This window comes from Lycorma delicatula, chromosome 1 (genome assembly GCF_047948215.1).
Source record: "Lycorma delicatula isolate Av1 chromosome 1, ASM4794821v1, whole genome shotgun sequence".
Taxonomy (NCBI): Eukaryota; Metazoa; Arthropoda; class Insecta; order Hemiptera; family Fulgoridae; genus Lycorma; species Lycorma delicatula.
Window position 1 is genome coordinate 67,363,608 of NC_134455.1, and position 20,600 is coordinate 67,384,207.

At 35.4% G+C, this 20,600-nt stretch overlaps 1 protein-coding gene across 1 annotated transcript in view; it reads right to left on the reverse strand.

Moving 5' to 3' along the window:
* The window catches only part of LOC142319146 (BTB/POZ domain-containing protein 3-like), a 60,768-nt gene extending 40,208 nt beyond the window's left edge, over window positions 1–20,560 (reverse strand). The window contains exon 1 of the mRNA XM_075356129.1: window positions 19,462–20,560. The gene's annotated coding sequence lies outside the window, so the exon portion shown is untranslated. The remainder of the gene's footprint in view (window positions 1–19,461) is intronic.
* Between the last annotated feature and the right edge of the window lie 40 nt (window positions 20,561–20,600).

The following is a 20,600-nucleotide window of genomic DNA, read 5'->3' on the forward strand; positions in this document are numbered from 1 at the left end:
ATCAAATGTTATATTATTTAGAATAGGATTTACCAAAGCGATAGTCTCCAGCTGTTAATTTTAATTCCTGTTTTAATTTTAATTCTTTAAAATTCATTTGTCCCTGCGTGTTTTGCAGTTTGGTGGCGGCATGAGAACTTGGTTACAAAATTCGACAATTGCCTTCGATTTTACCACAATTATTTTTACTTCTGACATTGCTGCTCGGACAATGCGCTAAGCAAGAAATATGGCGTAGCTGACAATTGCGAATAGCAGCTTTTAAATTTGCTGCATTGTCACTAACAACTGCTCCTATTTTGTTCGTAATAGTCCATTCATAGAATTTACCTTGTAATTTAATGGCAATGTTTTCAGCAGTATGTTGACTACAGATTTCCATACAAGTAAGTAATTGGGTTTTTAAATTACAATTATGGTCAATGAAATGGATAGTTATGGCCATATAATTATTATCTGAAACCGATATCCAACTGTCAATGGTTATGGCGCATGCTTCTATATTATATAATGACTTAAGAATCTCACAAGAAATTCTATCATACAATTGTGTTAAACTAGTTGTAATTGTTTTCCGACAAGGAAGCGAATACCAAGGGTTTAACATGTGAACAAACTTCTTGAATTCTTCATCCTCAACGAGTGAAATAGGTTGATATTCTTTAGTTATTAACATAATTAATTGAATATATAACGCTCGGCTTTTACTTTGAGGGACAGGTTTTGTAACAAAGGAAGTAAGGGACAACTGTTGTGTTTTTTTTAGGGAAAAAATGTTATTGAATGCACAGAAGAAGGATTAGGCGATTCAACGTTTGTTAATTTAAGGGCTAATTGCTGCGATTCATTTGGTTCAGTCGCAATAGACGTAGTAGGATTTAAATTGTAATGCATTTCTGAAACATGATAATCAGAAGGACAAGGATTTTTTTGTCTTGAAAAGTCAACTCCTGGGTGTTTGACTAGTATGACGAGATAGATAACTAGTCGTCCCACCAGCATAGAATACTGAACTACTGCAAAGATTACACAAGGCTTTTCCAGGGCTTTCTTCGGAAAAGCAAGTCCATATGTGACTTCTTTTTCTGCAGCTGATGTTTATAATTTTAAAAACAAAATATTCTTTTATAAAAGTGCTTATAAAATTTCTACTAATGTAAAAACTAATGATTTAAAAAAAATAATACCGATAAACACTTTTAAAAAAATCGCCTTCTGATTATGTAAAGTAAAAAAATCTTACGAAATTGTGTAGGCCCGAATAAAAAAATATAAAGAAACTAAAAACACAACTCTAAATAGAACACGCAAAGATTATGCACCATGAAAACAGAATCGATTTTCGTCTTTTGTCCCTCTACTAAGAATAATTGTAAAATATATTTTGAGTATGGCAGTATGCGCTATAAACGACAGTAATTAATATTGTGCAACATAGCTTCCCGCCCGAATGCAATTAAAAGAATAATGATGTCATACAGAATTTGTGCGTAACAGTTTAAATTTTTCCTTCTCTGTTTAGCCATGAGGTTTGTTTAAACGGTAGCTTCTTTATTTTTGTATTTAGAGCATTATTATTAATCAATATTATTTATCCTCGGTGACCACGTTGAGTTTCAATTTTTCTTCTGTTTAAAATGTAAGTACCTTTTCTTTGCTTTAAATTAAATTATTTTTCTTACCTATCTATTTACTTGATAAGTGAGCATTCTTGGCAACAGATCTCTAAACTGTGGTCATTACACTGAGATAAAAACAAAGGACAGCATTACAAATATATTAGGAATAACAATAATTCTATTTAAATTAAGATGTCAGTATTGTAAACCGTAATAAATATATTGTAACTTTAACATATATTTCTGGTAAATTTGAATATATCTATATTAGATTTTAATATACTTTTATTGCTGTCCCCGATCGTAATATGCAGTATTGTTATTATTTCTCTCAATCTAACGGAGATAATTGCCGCAGTTCATGAGTTTTTGAATTTTCTAGGAAATATTTAATTCAATATTTATTCTTTAAATTGTCATATTTCTTTGCATTAGTATACCCATGGACATGAGTAGTAAACCGAAAAAATCGAAAACTTATCACTTCAATGAAGAATGGAAACTCGATTACTTTTTTACAATGGTGAATGATAAATGTTGTTGTTTAATATGCCTCATCTCGGTAGCCGTAGCTAAAAAGGGTAATCTGGAGAGACTTTTTTAGCTTTACATAACAAGTATGAAACAGATTATCCACCAAATTTTTAACTGAGAAAACATAAAGTTCGGGATCTTAAAACTCAATTAACAAAACGTTTTTAAAAAGCCAAGGTTGAAGTCACAAGCAGTAACTACTGCATCATTCAAAGTAAGCTATCTCTTAGCAAAAAAATGTAAACCATTTTCCAACGGTGAATTTGTAAAGGAATTTTTTTTGGAAATGTCAGATTCACTTTTTAACGATTTTAAGAACAAGGGTGAAATTGTTGCTGCAATTCAATATCTACAATTGTCTCGAAACACAGGGATGCGACGAATTGAAAGGATGAGTGGGAATGTAAAAAGAGCAGTTATATATGATATTAATAGATGTTTTTGTTTTTCCCTTCCGTGTGATGAATCGACAGATATAAGTGATACAGCACAATTACTTGTTTTCGTTCGTATGATTTTTAAGGATTTTACATCTAAAGAAGAATTGTTGGGCATGATTTCTTTGAAGGAAATGACTAGAGGTGTAGACATATTCAAAGCCTTTAAGAACTTGCTCAACGATTTGAAAGTACCGCTTTTTAAATTAGTCTCAATAACAACGGATGGCGCAGCTGCAATGATAAGTTGCAGAAATGGATTTATGTCAAAATGAAGATGAATTCCCAGCCTTTTTGAGCTATCACTGCATAATTCACCAGCAAGTGTTAGCTAGCAAGAGGCTAAACACAAAATAGGTAATGGACATAGCATTTAAAATTGTTAATTCAATTCGAGGAAGTTCCCTCAAACGGCGTCTCTTCCAACTGCAGCTCGATAAAGGGCAGCCTGAATTATTACTACATACCGATGTCAGATGGCTAAGCAGGGGTAAATTTCTGCAGCGATTTCGTGATTTATTGTCTGAAATTATAGATTTTCTTCACGAACAGATGGAAACTGTGAAAATTTAAATGATGAAACTTGGCATTTTTTACTGATTTTACTTCAATATTAAGTCATTTAAATTTAGAATTACAAGGTAAAAATAAAACAGTAATTGATATGATCAGCTGCATAGACGCATAAAAAACAAAATTTATTTTGCTAATAGAAGATCTGCAACAAAATCTAAATCATTTTCCAAATACGGCAGATGACTTACAAAAACATAAAAATATTAATTATAAGATCGACAAATACGTCGCGGAAATCCAAAAAGTAATTGAAGATTTTGAGGTAAGATTCCAGGATTTTGAAAAAATTAAAGAAATTGTGGAATTTATATCTTTTCCATTCAAAAAAAGATTTAAGTGTGAAACGCATTAGCAAAAAAATGTCAGACATATTTCATGTGGATCAAAGGGCATTAGAAAATGAAATTATAATTTTACAAACTGACTTAATCTTACAAGCCAGAAAATTTGAAGAAGATTTTTGGGAATATGTCAACCGAGAAAAATATCCCAGTATCACAAAATGTAGCGAATATATCTATTCTTGTTTCGGATCTACATACCTATGTGAATCGGCATTTTCATACTTGAAGTTAACGAAGACTAAACAACGTTCTGTCCTGACTGATTCCCACACTGAAGACTCATTATTATTATCTTTGTCAGGATATACACCTAATTATGATTCCTTGGTTAGAGACATGCAAACTCAGTCTTCCCATTAATGTTAAGGCAACAAAGTAAATTCTAAATCTGTCTTTATCTGTAGCTACTGTGAATTAATAAATATTGTTAATAATTATCCATGTTTTTTTAATTCCCTCGGACATGAGTTTTTTGGCCCTTTAAATAATTATTGTTGTGTTTTACGTAGATAGATAACCGTATATCTGTATTTCAGTACTAGGTGTATTCAGCGAGCTATTGATAGATTAGCAAAAAGTAAGTCATATTGTTCTTTCATTATAAATTTTCCTCCTGGCCCAAAAAAAAGCGAAAGTGAAATATTGAAATCAAATTATCAGCATACTGCGCATTTTTATAACATTTTTTTCATATTTACGAACAAATAGTATAACTTATACATTGCAGTTGATAAAAAAAATTAAATACCATTTTAAGTTAGTAAAAATCTATCTTGGAAAAGAGTCGGAAAATCGAATTTTTTAGGTACCGCATGTACGGAATGCTACTATCAAAAGTAGGGACTGAAAATTTATTTTCTTCATGAGCCTATCTCTCGAAAACTTAATAAGTGATTTAAAAAATAATGTATTTTACTTATCTACCCATACCTCGCTGGAATGCACCTTATACTGAAACACAGTGTATAAACATAGTAAGCATTTCACACCCCTTCTTCACCCTTAGACTACGCCTATGACAAGTCGATCGCGACACACTTTTACGATAAAAAGTAGATTTTATATAAAGAAAACTTGGTCACCCCTGGTTTAAACCATTCCCTGGGATAAAACAAATCTATCCTGGAAATTTGAAAGCAATCTGTCAGTTGGTTTGCTCATGATGCTGTTACAGACAGAACCCGCCACAAACTTTCACATTTATATATTAGATTAGAAAGGGTATTGCATTCAATAATACTAAAAACAATTAAACCTCAGTTTTTAATCGTTTACCCAAAAAACTTTTCTGGATGATCTAAATATATAACTGTCTAGCAGTAGTATTGGGTATAATAATGGTAATTGCTATAAAGTGAAGCATATAATTTCATTAACTAGTCAAAAGTATTTATATGTAGTATTTGTTCATTTAATACATACTTTGACTTAGATTTAATTAGTAAAATTCAACATTCTCTATTACAAAGGCTATTAAATTGCTTTTAAACTGCAAATTAAATATATAACAATCTCTATTACAAAGTTAAAAAAAAAACACGAACACTGACAAACAGAAACCAGAAATATACAAATAGAACTACAATGACCATACTAACCACTGGATCACATTAACTGGATGCGCATTCTCCACAAATACAAAGAATATACACAGGCACTAAAAACAACAATGAATTATTAATCACCTGATAGAAACAGGAGCCACTGCAACAGTTTAGAGAAGCGAAGTCAGAAGAGAAGAATGAATAAAGGATAATGAGAAAGGGATAAGAAGAGAGGACTTCTAGACTTCTGATAGGTTTATCATTTATATTAATAAAACCTGTTTTCCAAGTATTTTTATTGAATAATATAATTTAAACTATCTACTTTCCTCAGAACATTTCCATTGGTTTATAGAGATTTTTAAGTTAATAATTGTTATATTCAAATAAAACAATAGTTAGCAAATATAAAAATTTTTATTTTTTTTCTAGAAACTTATAAAATGTTATTATAAAAAAATTATCTGCAAATGATATAATTGTTAACTGCCCTTCTAGATTTAAAGGAAAGCCTCCCTTTCCGACAATCCTGCGAAAGGGCGTCAATAAACTCTATTGTAAGCCAATCACCTGCCCTTGTTCGCTCAAAGATAGACTGAAAAAATAATAAGTTGAATTATATAAAGAATATCATGCAAAGGAAACTAAAAGGAAATTGTAATTTTCTGGAATCTAATATTGATTGATATATTCCATGCACAACTTTAACATATTTATTACTTGTTAAAGTTGATTGTGAACATTCAGTTTTAAGTTAAGTACATGTAAGTAAGTTTGTGGTATCAATTAGTATGTAATCAGGTCTGCATGTCTGCACACAGGTAAATAATACCTCCTGCAAAATTATTCTTAATAAGAATAACTGACTAGATATTTGTATAAACCTGACAAATAAATAAATAATATTACAAATCACAAAACATATTATTCTTTAATAATAATGTACTTGATTTCTTCAATCAAATTCAACTTGCATAAATATCATCATATTTAAAAAATACTTCTATTGAATATGGTACTAATATGAAATTTGCAGTCCTTTGCGAATGAAATGTTTAGATAATGTCCCAATAACAAATAAATAAAAATGATAATAGAATCATTAAAAAATTAATGAAACCTTCAATTTTAATATTCTGTATTAGTAATTGCTCATGTTTAAACATCTGGTTACTTGTACAACATTGCATGGTGTCACTGCCTGTAATCAGTCTGTGTCTGGTTACTGAGCTGTGAAGATGTCGTTTCGTTTAGTTAAAGAACTCGCTAACCTTGACTAGCGAGCGAGGCGAGCATAGGTTAAGTTAGATTAGATTGTACATATAATTTCTCTGCAAATATCTTCAAATATTCACTGTTTTGCAAGAAAAACTGAAAAAAGTGTCTGTCGGATTCCTAAAAAATACCCATTTTTGAGCCTGTAGAGCTCAAAATACATTTATAGATGAAATACTAATACGTAACGTAAAAAAAACCATTGCGGGAGAAAAACAGAAAAGATCCCATAAATTATTCATGGATTAATAAAAAAAATGAACAAGGCAATGTAGTAAGTGTTGATTTTTTTCAAACATTAATACAGGTACTTGTTACTGATGACCTTGAATGTGACATGCCGGCGCCATTAATGACAGGGGAAGCGTCAGTTGAGCAATGTGCATACTATGGTTTTTGAAAACGGTTAATATTGTTCGTAGAATTTCATTTAGAATATGGCATGATCCTCCAAATAAAGACTCTTAAACATTGGTAACAGCAGCTTAAGAATTCAGTAAGTGTAGCACACAAAAAAGGAACTGGCAGATCTCCCGTCTCCATGGATGTTGTGGATCGAATAAGTGAAACTTTTCAGAGAAGCCTGTAAGATCGACTCAACTTGATTTTCTATGATGGTTTGAAGCTTATTTGCGGGCGGTCGACAACCGTGAAGCATACGACGACGCGCTACAGTACTAGTGCAAATCCAATCACGCGGTCGGTCCGCTGTTTTGTCATCGCTATTTATTGGGCAATTTCCCACTAAAAAATCTGAAATACACATCCTTCCTTTTTCCTGTTTGGCCTCCGGGAATCACAATCAGGTATTACTTCAGAGGATGAATTAGGATGATATGTCCGAGTGTGAGTATAATCTTGTACAGTCTCAGGTTGACTATTTCTGAGATGTATGTAAACAACCACCAAAGAACAACGGTATCACAATCTAGTAATCAAATACATATAAAAGTGACTGTCTTTACTAGGACTTGAACGCTGGAACTTTCGACTTCGAAATCAGCGTATTTGCGAAGACGCGTAGACCACTAGACCAACCCGGCGAGTTGAAATACACATCCAGTCAGTGTTTAAACACTTATTAATCACCCCTCAAAATTTCAGACCTTAATGATAATTAACTTCGGAGATATGAATTTTTCAATAAGAAAATATATATATGCAACTACTGAACCGATTAAAGTTTTTAAGGCTTAAATTAAAAGTAAAAAAAGTACTTTCAGATGCATTTGGTTTCATTTGAATGCATGTATTTTTCGCCGAAATATTCTATTGTAGAATACTGCAAAATTTTATAAACATTAATAAAAAATAGAAAAATGAGCTGAAAATAATTTTTTTTGATTTAAAAAAGTCACATTCTGTATCTTCTTTCGATTTAGCCCAAGCAGACTCAGAAATGTCTGTATGCCTAAAAGTTATGGAGATTTCAAGTTTTTTTTTGCAAAATAACAATTTATTATTTTATAATAACAAATTAATTTACAGCATCCATCTCGGGGATACGTTATGGAAAACATTACAGCTCTCTTTCCCCAAAATTTGAAGTGTTTTGAGAAAAAATAAAAGCCGAGTCAAACGTCAGGTTCATTTTTTCGCTTATTGCAGTGACCTAATTTGAAATCGTTATCTACGTCTCAATTTATAGGTTAATCGATTATGTAAACTCTTCCTCTTGCTTTTTTCTAAAGTGAATACCGGCGAGCACTGCGCAATTTTCGCCAGTCACTCGGGCCGTTTTTTTCATTTTCCCCTTGCGAAACCTGATTCATGTTAATTTTTTGTTAGAGAGCATTAGTTTTCATCGGTTACATCATCATGCCATGTTATGGAATGGTACGAATTTTTCCGAAAAGTCCCCTGTAATGTTCATGGCAGAATATTCTTCGTAATGTGTGGCGTGAAATCGAATATCGTTTATTTTCTGTCTACTTTACGTTGAGGCCTGGGCCTGAAGTAAACAATCTGCATGTATGTGGTGCTTGTGAATCACAAACACATATATATGACAACCTTCAACCGTTTATGCAATCTACCGGGAGGACAAAAATGACACTTCACTTACAAAAATAGCTACCACACGATAAGAACTTTATCATTACTTACGCCTGTTATTAATCTCAGATTATCACATTATCAGTTATTATAACGTAATTACAAATATTTTAAGTCTACAGCAATGTAAACAATGCATTATTATTGAAAAATTTATGTAAATTTCAGTTTCCCAATCTATATCTGTACTAACTATCATATAAATAAAAAGGGGGTTTTTGTTTGTTCGGGATAAACAAAAAATATGATGTGGACATCACATGACTTCCTTGTACGACTGTTAAATTACATATACACATTTAAAAAAAATGAAATTACATAAAATTTTATTTCATTAATAACTTCTGATATTTTTTTTTATTGTGATTGAATTCTTATTTATAGTAATTTTTTTTTTACAATCAGAGATAAATAATTATTAATAAATCAAACATGAACTTTATTTATACAATTATGATAACTGGTATACATTAACTCCAAATAATAAACTTTGAACATCATTTTGCATATATGTTAATGAAAAATTAAGTAAGACGATGAAGTACATCGAAGAGTACTGCAATAGAACTTTACTCGACGAGAGTCTGTTCAGAACTGAATAATTATTCTGTACACTTGGTACATAATGTAGTTGCATTGCATTCCATCATACGATAGATTTCTAAATATTCTTCTTTCTTTTTCCTGTTTGGCCTCTGGTTTACCTCTGGTATTACAGGTAATACTTCAGTATTACCGCCGCGGACAACATTGTCATCTGTAATGTCCTGAACCATAGTTAGTTTGTATGGCTTCAAATGCAAACAACTACATAATATGCAACAGCCATTTGTAGAATACCAGTCTTACACGACACATCGAGTTGATTTCTTCGGACTATATGCAAAGCTTTCTCTGAGTTGTTCCACAGCAGCTTCAGGGATGAGTGGACATTCTGTTGAGTTTATGTTTATCAGAACAATCTGTGTCAACGAAAGTTTGGTGCCAATAATAAATTATATATCTACTAGGAAGCTCCCTACCGTACTCTCGATAAAAATTACTTGAACTGCTATTGCTAACTGCAAATCATGAAATCAAAACACACAGCAAGCATATACAGAACCATTAAATGTATCCATTTTCAACAACACTGGTGGTAACCCACCAGGTTGGTCTAGTGGGGAACACGTCTACCCAAATCAGCTGATTTGAAAGTCGAGAGTTCCAGCGTTCAAGTCCTAGTAAAGGCAGTTACTTTTATACGGATTTGAATACTAGATCATGGATACCAGCATTCTTTGGTGGTTGGGTTTCAATTAACCACACATCTCAGGAATGGTTGAAATGAGACTGTACAAGAATACACTTCATTTACACTCATACATATTATCCTCTGAAATAATACCTGAACTGTAACTCCTGGAGGCAACAGGAAAAAACAACACTGGTGGCAGCCCTGGTGATCGAATTTAATACTAATGAACTACAAGAGTCAAACCTTTATGTTTTTCTATGAAATGAGACCTCAACCAAACCTGTAAGTTATCTAAATAAATTTTTGTATGCTTTTAAATTTGTCCTTTTTTAAAAGTCCTTTTTGAATCACTCTGTATTAAATAAAACTGAATTTTCATTTGAAATACAATAACGTTAAAAATATGAAGTAACAGCGGCAGAATCCTTTCTAAAATAACACAAAATCATTGTTTCTAATATTAGTCGTTGTACTCTGTTTCATAGACAGATTTAATAATTAGTTATTAAATACCTTTCTTTATAACTTACTACTACAAACAATTTTAGTGGCAGAAAAATCCCAATTTTCAAAATTAATTTTTAATTTATAGATTACTAAATTTTCTTGTTTTGAGGAAATTAGATTTTTTGGCAAAAAAAATTGAAAACTGGTAATCCAACTTTTATCATCAATGGAGGCATATTGCTCTAACTGACAATATGAAATAAGTGAATTGGAGAGAAATAATTTAAAAAGCCTGAAGAGCCAATCTCCACAGATGAGTAGGTAGCATCTTGGCAATTTGTGTGGAGGTCCCAGGTTCGAATCCTGGTCAGACATGGCCAATGACCATATCTGTTAATGCCCGCTTTCATAAAAAAAAATGAGACTAAAGTATATGGTGGGTATAAAAAAAACAAACAAAACTTATTTTCTTTAGGCAAGTGGGTTCCCATCTTCCACTGGGTATGTTTACAAAACAACCTCCCTCCCAAGATGGACCAGGTAGCATTCATGAGTAACCATCACACCAGACAGAGTAATTGTTTTCTTGAGCTCCTCCCAATACTCTTGGGGATCTTATGATGACAAACTTTAAAGAGCAACACTACAACATCAAATTCTGTTTCCTATAAAAGAAAACAGCAGCAAAAACAATTTCAATGCTTTGGAAAACTAACGGGAAGGAACTGTTAGCCAGGTAAGAATCTACAACCCAACAGGTTGGTCTAGTGGTGAATTTGTCATTGCAAATCAACTGATTTAGAAGTTGAGAGTTCTAAGGGTCAAATCCTAGTAAAGGCAGTGACTTTTATATGGATTTGAATACTAAATCATGGATACTGGTGCTCTTTGGTGGTTGGGTTTCAATTAACCACAAATCTCGGGAATGGTAGACCTGAGACTGTACAACATTACACTTTACATTCATCCTCTAAAGTAATACCATATGGTGGTTCAGGAGAATAAACAGGAAAAATAAGGTATGAATTTACGAGTGGTTTGTCCAGTTCAGAAGTGGCCAAATGTCACTTTGAAGATAAACCTTGTTTGGGTCACCCCACAATGTCCAGAACAGATGCAAATGTTCAAAAAGTGTGGGATGCCATCACATTTAATCATCACAGAAAAATCGATGAACTGGAGAGAATAGCTGGAATTTCATGGAGTTTATGCCAAAGAATCCTAACTGAAGATTTTAAGTGAGATGCGTTGAAACAAAGTTTGTTCCATGACAGCTTTCGAATGACCAGAAGCAGAACCGTCTGAGACTGTGCCAGGAATTGAAAGATCGGGCACAGACTGATCCAAATTTTTTGTAGTCACAACAGGGGAAGAATCTTGATGTTATGGCTATGACCCTAAAACAAAATAACAGTCCAACCTGTGGAAGACAGCTTCATCGTCCAAATCAAAAAAAATCAAAAAAAGTCCATAACAGTTTGTTTTTTTTTGATTTGACATCAGAGTCCTTCACCTTAAATTTGCTCCTCAGGGCACCATAGTAAACCAACATTACAATCTGCCAAGTACTGAAGCTCAATTGCATAAGATATTAAGAAAAACAACCTAAACTATGAGTGGTTGGAACAAAAATCACTAGAAGCACTTAACAGCATTAGTTCAGAAGAATATAAAAAATGTTTTGAACAGTGAAAAAACCATTGAGACAAGTCCATATCATCTAATGGACAGTATTTTGAAGGCGATTTGAATGAATATGTTATTTTAAATAAAAAAAATAAAAATTAATGATTCTCGTTTTTTGGGGTACTACCTCATATATTAATGGTTGCATCATATACTTTCATTGCATATACTTAATTTTAATAGAAAATGTTATGGGTAAATAAATTTGCCTAAGATGGTAACTGTAATAAGCCAAGAAATTTATATTTTCAAAGTGTCTTTCAACAAACCAATAATGAAGTCACTACTTATTATATTTTTTGGGGCATTTTTTATAGTTGAGGTGTTCTGTGACGTCTACTTGTAAATTTATAAAAAAATACTTCCTGTATGCTAATAAAATTTATTAAAAAACTTAACTTTTTTAGAAATTTACTCTAAATTTAATTATGGGATCTGTTGTATTAGTGTATTTATGGGAATAATATTTATAACTATAAGTAGGTAGTGCATGACCACTGACCTGGGTGAATCATAAACTCATGTTAGTAAATTTCATACATATTAGTGGATTTATATTTTTATTTCCTTTTTGTAGTACAACAAAGAGAAAATTTTTCTTCTGCAAATAAAAGGGTCTGCTCCACCAGATATTTTTCCTCAATGTTTTGAATTCTCAGTCAAAATGTAAAAAAACCCTTGCAAAGTGTACATATGAGGAGTGTGAGAAAAGTAATGAGATTGGTAACACTGCGAGCGATCTGGCAACGCTGTGTCTACTGGTCTGTGCTAGACTGGTTTGTTCATCCCTTCCACATGCTCAGTACGAGTTTCAACTCCGTTCAGCCAACACAATATTTTTGACAGTGCCATCAGTGAAGTTGTGTTACGAAAATGGAGGATCGGAATTTAGAGCAACATTGTGCAATACAGTTTTGTGTTAAACTTGGGGAATCCATGAGTGTGACCTTTGAAAAGTTGAAAAAGGCAGATGGCTAACATTGCTTATCAAGAGCACAAGTTTTCCGCTGGCACAAATACTCTTTGGAAGGCCGAGAACACATTGAAGATCAACCTCGCTCAGGGAGACCTTCAACTTAAAAATCTGACAAAAACATTGAGCGTGTGAGGGTTCTTGTGAGATCAGACCGTCGTTTAATAATAAGGATGATGAGTGAACAGTTAAATTTAAACACTTTCACCATACATCAAATTTTGACAGATGATTTGGACATGTGAAAGGTTTGTGCAAAATTGGTGCCGAAAAACCTCACAACGGAACAGAAGGACAATCAAAGAAACATGTGCGTCGATCTTCTTGAGGCGATTGACAATGACCAAGAATTCTTCAATCATGTGATCACAGGTGATGAATCCTGGATATTTGAGTACGATCCTGAAACAAAGCGGCAAAGCAAAGAGTGGCACACCCCGTCATCTTCTCAACCGAAAAAATGTAGAATGAGCAAATCAAATTTGACAGAAGGGGTATCAGCATAAAGAATTTGTTCCTCCAGGACAAACTCTCAACCAAGTGTTTTACAAAGGTGTCCTTGAAAGGCTCAGGAAAAGAGTGATTCACGTGAGACCAGACATTGCAAACAAGTGGATGCTTCATCATGACAATGCCCCGTGTCATACGGCCATTTCATCAAGGAATTTTGAACTAAAACTACATTCCTACAGTTCCTCAACCCCCCTTCTATTCACCTGATTTGAGTCCTTGTGACTTCTTCCTTTTCCCTAAATTGAAACATACCTTAATAGGACATCATTTTGGAACTCTGGAGAACATTCAAAAGACTGTGACCAACCAGTTGAAATCTTCCAGCGCTGCTACCAGGGGTGGGAACAACAACTCGGCCGGTGTATAGCTGCCCAAGGGAACTACTTTGAAGGGGAAATATTGTTGCTTGAAAAAAATGAAAACTTTGGTAAAAGTCAGTCACATTACTTTTCTCACACACCTCGTATACAGACAAGTATTTACTTGAAGGTATTTTGCTTTTGTCAGAAACAGTTTAAAGTAACTAATACAAAAAAGAGAGATTAGAAGAAACCAATTCATCCAGTGATTTGGACTTTCAAATTTCATGCATGAAGTTTGAAGGCCACTTCTCTTAATTTTTAACCTTTTTATAAAAAAATATTCACTTTTCACAGAGCTCATAAAATAATTTTTACTCTCTGAACAGATTAATTGAGAAACTCTATTACACATCTTGAAAAAATGAGATAACAGGATTGGAATATTTTTGAACGCTTATCAAACAGCTAAGCGAATTATTTAATATAAAAATGCCTTGATCAAGTAACCCAGCATACTGTCCTTCATGTAGAGTAATAGCAAATTCAGTTTGTACCTTTTTTTTCCCCTTCTCTCCCCAACCGGATATCCAATTAAATATACTCAGTTGGGGGAGAGTGTCCATATACTCTAAGGAGGCGTCCCCCGCCCACCGGTTGTACACCCGGCACGGCAGGTTAGACTCCCCGGTCTTGGATCTTTATTTCGTTTCAGTGCCTGCCTCTAATCCCCCATTTTGAAGGCAAGGTCCGGCTATGCCATCCCTCCCCACTTCCACGAGGAACCGGGTCTCGGTCATGATGCCTGCCTCTAACAGACGATGCCGACCCCAGAAACTACGAAGAGCCCCATTGCCAACACCCGGTCTTTTCTTTTATTTTCCCCCACTTACAGTATCCCCAGGAGTTCCATCCCCATCACAGGAACCCGCACACCTCAGCATACGGGCCCTCCGAGGATGAACTATCCTCCCTTCCCTACACCATGCCTAAAGTCCTTGGCGCCTCGCGTCTTCTTTCATTCTGAGAACCACTGCAGGGAAGTTTGAGAACCAATCCCAATTATTATTGTTACTAGTTAGCCAACTCACTAGATTTTCCACAGTAAATTGTTTATTATTATTTCGTATCTTAAGTTCTCCCATCTCTGGTACGTGAAAACCGTGTGTTCCACCGTATCTACCTCTTGGCAATAGATACATTGAGAGCTTGTATGCTTACCAAATCTGTATAGATACTGGCCGAAGGACCCGTGACCGGTCATTATCTGCATCATGTAAAAGTTCATGTTACCTTTTTCCTTGTTTAGCCAGTTATCTAAATTAGGTATCAATTGTCTAGTCCATGTCCCCGTTTGCGATCCAGCCCATTCGTTCTGCCATTCACTCACAATGATGGTTTCCACCTCACTATTTAGCATTCCTGCTATTCTCAGTCTTCGCTTTTTAATTAATAATTCTATGGGTGGCACCTCCGCCAAAACGCACAACGCCCCATATGAAATTGTTCGATACCCCACTACTGTTTTTATTAGTGCTAGACAGTGTATACTCCTTAGTTTTCACATGTTCCTCTGTACGTTTATTGCCTCCCCCCATATTGGGGCAGCATACAGCATCGATGACATTACCGCAGAGGTTATCAACCTCCTGACCGACGTTTTGGGTGCGTTATTGTTATTGAACAATCCCCTCAGTGCTCTGGTGGTGGGAGCAATCCTTTTGCATATCATTTCTACATGTGCACTAAACCTGAGGCTTTTGTCCAACACAACCCCCAAGTATTTCGTGTTATTAACTTCTTGTATACGCTCTCCTCTTATTTCTACATTGATATTCCTAATTCTTCTCCGGCCCGAACATAATGCATTGGGATTTTGCCATAGATATCTGCAGCTGATTGTCCCTTAACCATTCATCAATCTGGATCAAGGCTCTATTGGCTTTATTCACTAGATTGTTTATATACCCGTCTTCTACCAGGATTGCCACGCCATCTGCATATCCGACTATAGTTACACCCTCTGGATAATGTAACCTAAAGACTTGGTTGTAGAATATGTTCCAAAGCAGGAGACTGAGCACGGGGACCCCTATGGAACACCCCCGAACATCCGATAGGAAACCAAGACTTCAACTGTATTGACTTCAATATACCTCTCGTGCAGGTATTGTCTGATCTGATTTATTATATAGCTAGTAATCTCCATTCTCATCAATGCTTCAACTATAGCAGACCATGGCACCGTCCCAAAAGCATTTTTGATATCTAACTGTCTCATTAGGGGTGATGTTCTTCATCACAAGGGGTCTTGTTCTCCACGTGCCTCTTCTGACTGATTTTGCCCAGTTTGTTACTCTGCTTAGTGTATCTGTTGTGGAAAAACCTTTTCTAAATCCATACTGATATGTAAACAGTTTTTCGCATAAAGTTCTTCCTGCAGTCTGGTGGCTATCATACGTTCGACTGCTTTGCCCATATTATTGATTAAACTGATGGGCCGGAAACTTTCCTGTCCGTTATTCACCCCTGGCTTAGGTACAAACACTGTCCTTGCAGTCTTCCAACATTTTGGGAACGTACGATGCTGTAGCCCATAACTAGCTACGTCCACAACTTCCCATGGTACGACCTTTGCCAGCCCCTTGATAACCGCCGCTGGTATTCCATCTAGCCCCGGACTCTTTTTGTTCTTTAGTTTCTCTATTGCATTCATAACTTCTAATTGGGTGAATCTGGCCCTTTCGCAGATGATTGTCTGATGGTTATCCCTCTCTTGTCTCGGAAACAGGACTCTCATTTGTTGTATAGCCTTTTCGGTATTAAGGACTGGTAGATGTCTACCTAACCGTTTCATTATGATCTGGAATGCCTTCCCCCACGGGTCGGCATCCAGCTCTGCACACAACTCTAGCCACTTATTGCGTTTAGACATTTTGATCATGTAGTTGAGTTTTTCCTGGCTGTCCTGTATCATTCTAACGCAAGATTACTTTCCTCTGTCATTCCTGTACGCACTCGTAGTCTTTGGGCTCTTCTCTTACTAATTTGCGTCAAGGCACGTTGTTCTGCAATCTCGTTAGTCCACCAGTATACCGGGTGGTATCTAGTTGTATACTGGGGGATTTTAGATATTTCATAGACAATTATGCCCTGAAATATATCAGGATCCATAAGTGTACTTGTCATCATTTTATTAGCTGATCTCCTTATTACCCGTTGTACTTGATTATTTGTTAGTCTAGGGCTTATGCGTGATTGTAATGATCTTGCATGTTGATCTCTGATGATGATAGAGACTGCTCTATGGTCACTTCCAGCTTCATCGTTGATTACCGAACATTCAACTGTGTTTGGATGAATTCTTTTATCGATTATCACCAAGTCTATAATAGATTCGTGTCCTCGGGCACTGTAAGTGGGCGTTCCGTCATTTGTGCATATAAATCCTGTGGTCTCCAAGAATTCCTCAATGATTCTACCTCTTGCGTTAGAGGATTCTGAGCCTGCTAACATGGTTTTGCTGTTAAAATCCCCTAGGATTAGCACTCACTTACGTGACTGAGTGACGACCCGTTGTAAACAGTACATTCTATATTGAAAATCCTCTATTGTGATGTTTGGGCTAATATATACCCCGACTATCATCATTTCGGCCAGCTCGACAGCTATAATGCCCTCATCGCATGAATGAAGATTATAATCTTTGTTACCAGTTGTTCTCCTAATCGCCACATCTCCATTTCTATCTGTAACCCATTGTTTCCTGGCTACTAAGAGTCTATTTGGCTCAGTAGCCACCACAAAGTCATAGTTTCCCCTATTGGCTATTACTTCAGTTAGATCATGTGGTAATCTACTCTATTATTGTTTATTAACAATACTTTAATCATGGGTCTTATCACAAACCGCACTACCAGTCCTATGTGTGTGGCTTCTACAGTCCAGACACTTAGAGGCTTCACGGCAATCCCTTATCATATGTCCGGATCCACCGCAATTGAAACAAAGATTAGACCTGTCTGGGCCCCGGCAATCTCTTCTGCCGTGTCCTATCGCCCAACATCTATAATATTTTTTGTTTTCTGTTCTTATATAAACTCTACAATTGATCCAACCAACTTTCAGTCTTGAAGCTATCAGTTTAATCGCACCTCTGTGGGTGGTAACCACCGTGCCATTTTTTGTCTCTCCATATGCTTCTCTAATTGAGGTAACCCTACAGCTCTCATCAGTGCCAAGCACCCTCTCTATCGCCTCATTCAGCTCTTGTTCCGATGTATCACCCAATAAGTCTTTTACATGCACAACAGTTCTTCGGTCTCCTCTGGTTTTAACGTCTATTTGCAGGTCCGTCGTTCTGTCTTTCAGCAATGAGGAAAATTACCCCGCCCGCTGGGTCCCCTTAACTCTCACTTCCATTTCTTGGTTCTTGCCTCTTCTTATCAACAGTACATCACCGGCCTCATCCGCAGTGACGTTATCCTTCATAGTCTTGAGTAAGTCCGCATAGGACTTGCCTGGGGCTTTTACTACTATGGTCATACTATCATTAACTGGCGGTGTACCCCTTCTTGCGGACGCCGACCTTGATCTGGCTCTCATTTGTTCTGTCAAGTTGGGTAGAACCATTCTGGGAAGAGTTTTCCCTTTCCTCATTAAATAAATAACAATTTTTTTAATTAATGTGCCTGTCGGACCAGAAGGGATTACGAATACTGAGGATTCCAGCTTGCCAACTGTTTTTCTGAGCGCCTTGATAACATAGACCGCCATGGTCCTATCGCCTTTACTAGAGTCGTACTACACTATACACCTTGTGCCTCTTGTAGTGATTCTGTCCTCTTCTAATATCGTGGAATCTTGGAGCACCACTGCTCCAGGACTCGCACCAGCGTATTGGCTATTGGATTTCACCGTAGTTAGATCAATAAAATGACAGCTGTCATCCCCCGGTCTCAAGGCGCACACCTGGGTCAGTCGATTCATCACCCAGGTGGACCACCTGGATGACAATCTGTCCATAAGCTGTTCATCGGACAAATCGGTATCTAAGATGTCCGACATTTCATTTTTGGATAGCCCCTCAGTCTGTGTACTCTGATTAACTGTATCCACCGATTCCTCGTTTATCCTAAGTAGCTTTTTATATATTTCAGTCAGATCGCGTTCATGGGCTTTCATTACTGTCATGCTTGTTTTACCGAAGTTCTATCTCATTTGACTTAACACATTGCCTAATTTATGCGTTACCTCTTTCAGTGTTAGAGGAGCCTCCTCCTCCTCCGATGAGCCAGCTCTAGCTCTTTTGGCCCCTCTGCCTTCAACACCTTTCCAATTCTTTTTATTCTGAGTGGTAATCGTCCTGCCGGTGCCAGTATCCATTACTTCAGACTCCCTTGTTACATGTTCTTTCCTTCAGCCAGTCCCTCTTGAGGGTCCGGCACCTTGTAAGGTCGTATCCTCAATAGGAAGGGACCAACATCGACGCATGTCGTGTCGCTGGACTTAGGAGTCAATTCCGCGTCCAACAACACCCCCCACACGGGCGGGTGCCCCCAAAAATTTTGGGGGGTTAGGTAAAATGTATCATGGTTGGGAAAAATGGGTGGGGGGGGGGGTTTTGGGGGTCAAAAGATGGGAAAAGTTCTGTTTCGGATAGATCCGTTGGAATTTTGGAAATATTGTATCTGGTATTGAAGATATAAAGGAAAAAGGAAATGGCCTTATAATTGTGGGTCTATAACTTAGAAAAATTCTGTCATAAATTTGTTGAAATAAAAACTAAGTCCTTGTTTACAGTTAATAATTATTACGTCATCGGCAAGCTTTTGCCTGTCGATCGACTTAGGAAATTTTCTTTCTATAATACGTTATTAGTATAACCTTAAAATAATAAAAAATAAGTCAAAAAGTACTTACCTCACTCTATGACTGTAATAGGTTCAGTTCAAACACCAATTATTGAATGTCACTCTCACAGATCACTTTCAACGGCCCAAAGGTCGGAGAAATGATAAAAAAATAACTCACTAAACTCAAAATTGTTAGTTTTCAGAAAAACGTTAATAACTTTAACAATCCACAACCAAAATTCACAAAATTTAGTACATAAGTCCGTTATCCATGCCACAATAAATACCAATGTCCAAAAAATAAAAAAAAATCACCAAAAAACTTTACACATTTTATACATCTTCAAATTTATATGTATGAAAAACTGACTATATTATAAAAGTTACTTGTATGTTACATAACTAATTCTGAATGACATCCATGCATCTTCATCAAGGCTGTGCACATGAACAGGATTATGAAAATGGAGTAATATGTTTAAGATGCTGGTTAGACAAAATTTAAGAAGTACATTTAATTGATTTAACTTCAGCAAATGAAACTAATAAATACACAAAAAATGTTTCAGCTTCAGATGTTAGAAGTGCATTGGCCAATTTAATTTATGAGTGATGGAGCTGTGCCTTGCCAATTTAAAATGATAAATCATAATTAAAAGTTATTTTAAGATAATGTTTTATTATTATTAAGTTCTACAGTTAAAATTATGATTTTTTTTAAAGAAGCTCAAAGCTTACCGTAGAAATATGAAATGTAATTTTTGTAGCATATATGTAAAATGCCATCCTGACCAGGATTTGAACCCAGGACCACCAGATGAAAGGCCAAGACATTACCACTCACGCCACCAAGTCCAGCAATAATATTTTTAATAATTCATTGCTGTGTTTAAAATGAACCTGACAAATTTTTATCTCTATTTTCTACAAATGAAAAACTGATATCTTCACGACTTCAATTTATAGAATCATGGGACAAATTTCTACCTTTGTGTCTCATTACAAATCAGTGTTATAACTTAAACAATTAAGTTTTGATGAATAGACTTTTTTTTTTTATTATAACTTTTTTAATCTATTTAATATATGGTAGATGTGGAAAGGAAAGTGTTCAAAACTGTCACAGACTGATAATCCTGAGTTTTTAAGTATGTAACAAAAAAACTATCACTAGGAATAATAGTTTACTCATATGATGTAATAATA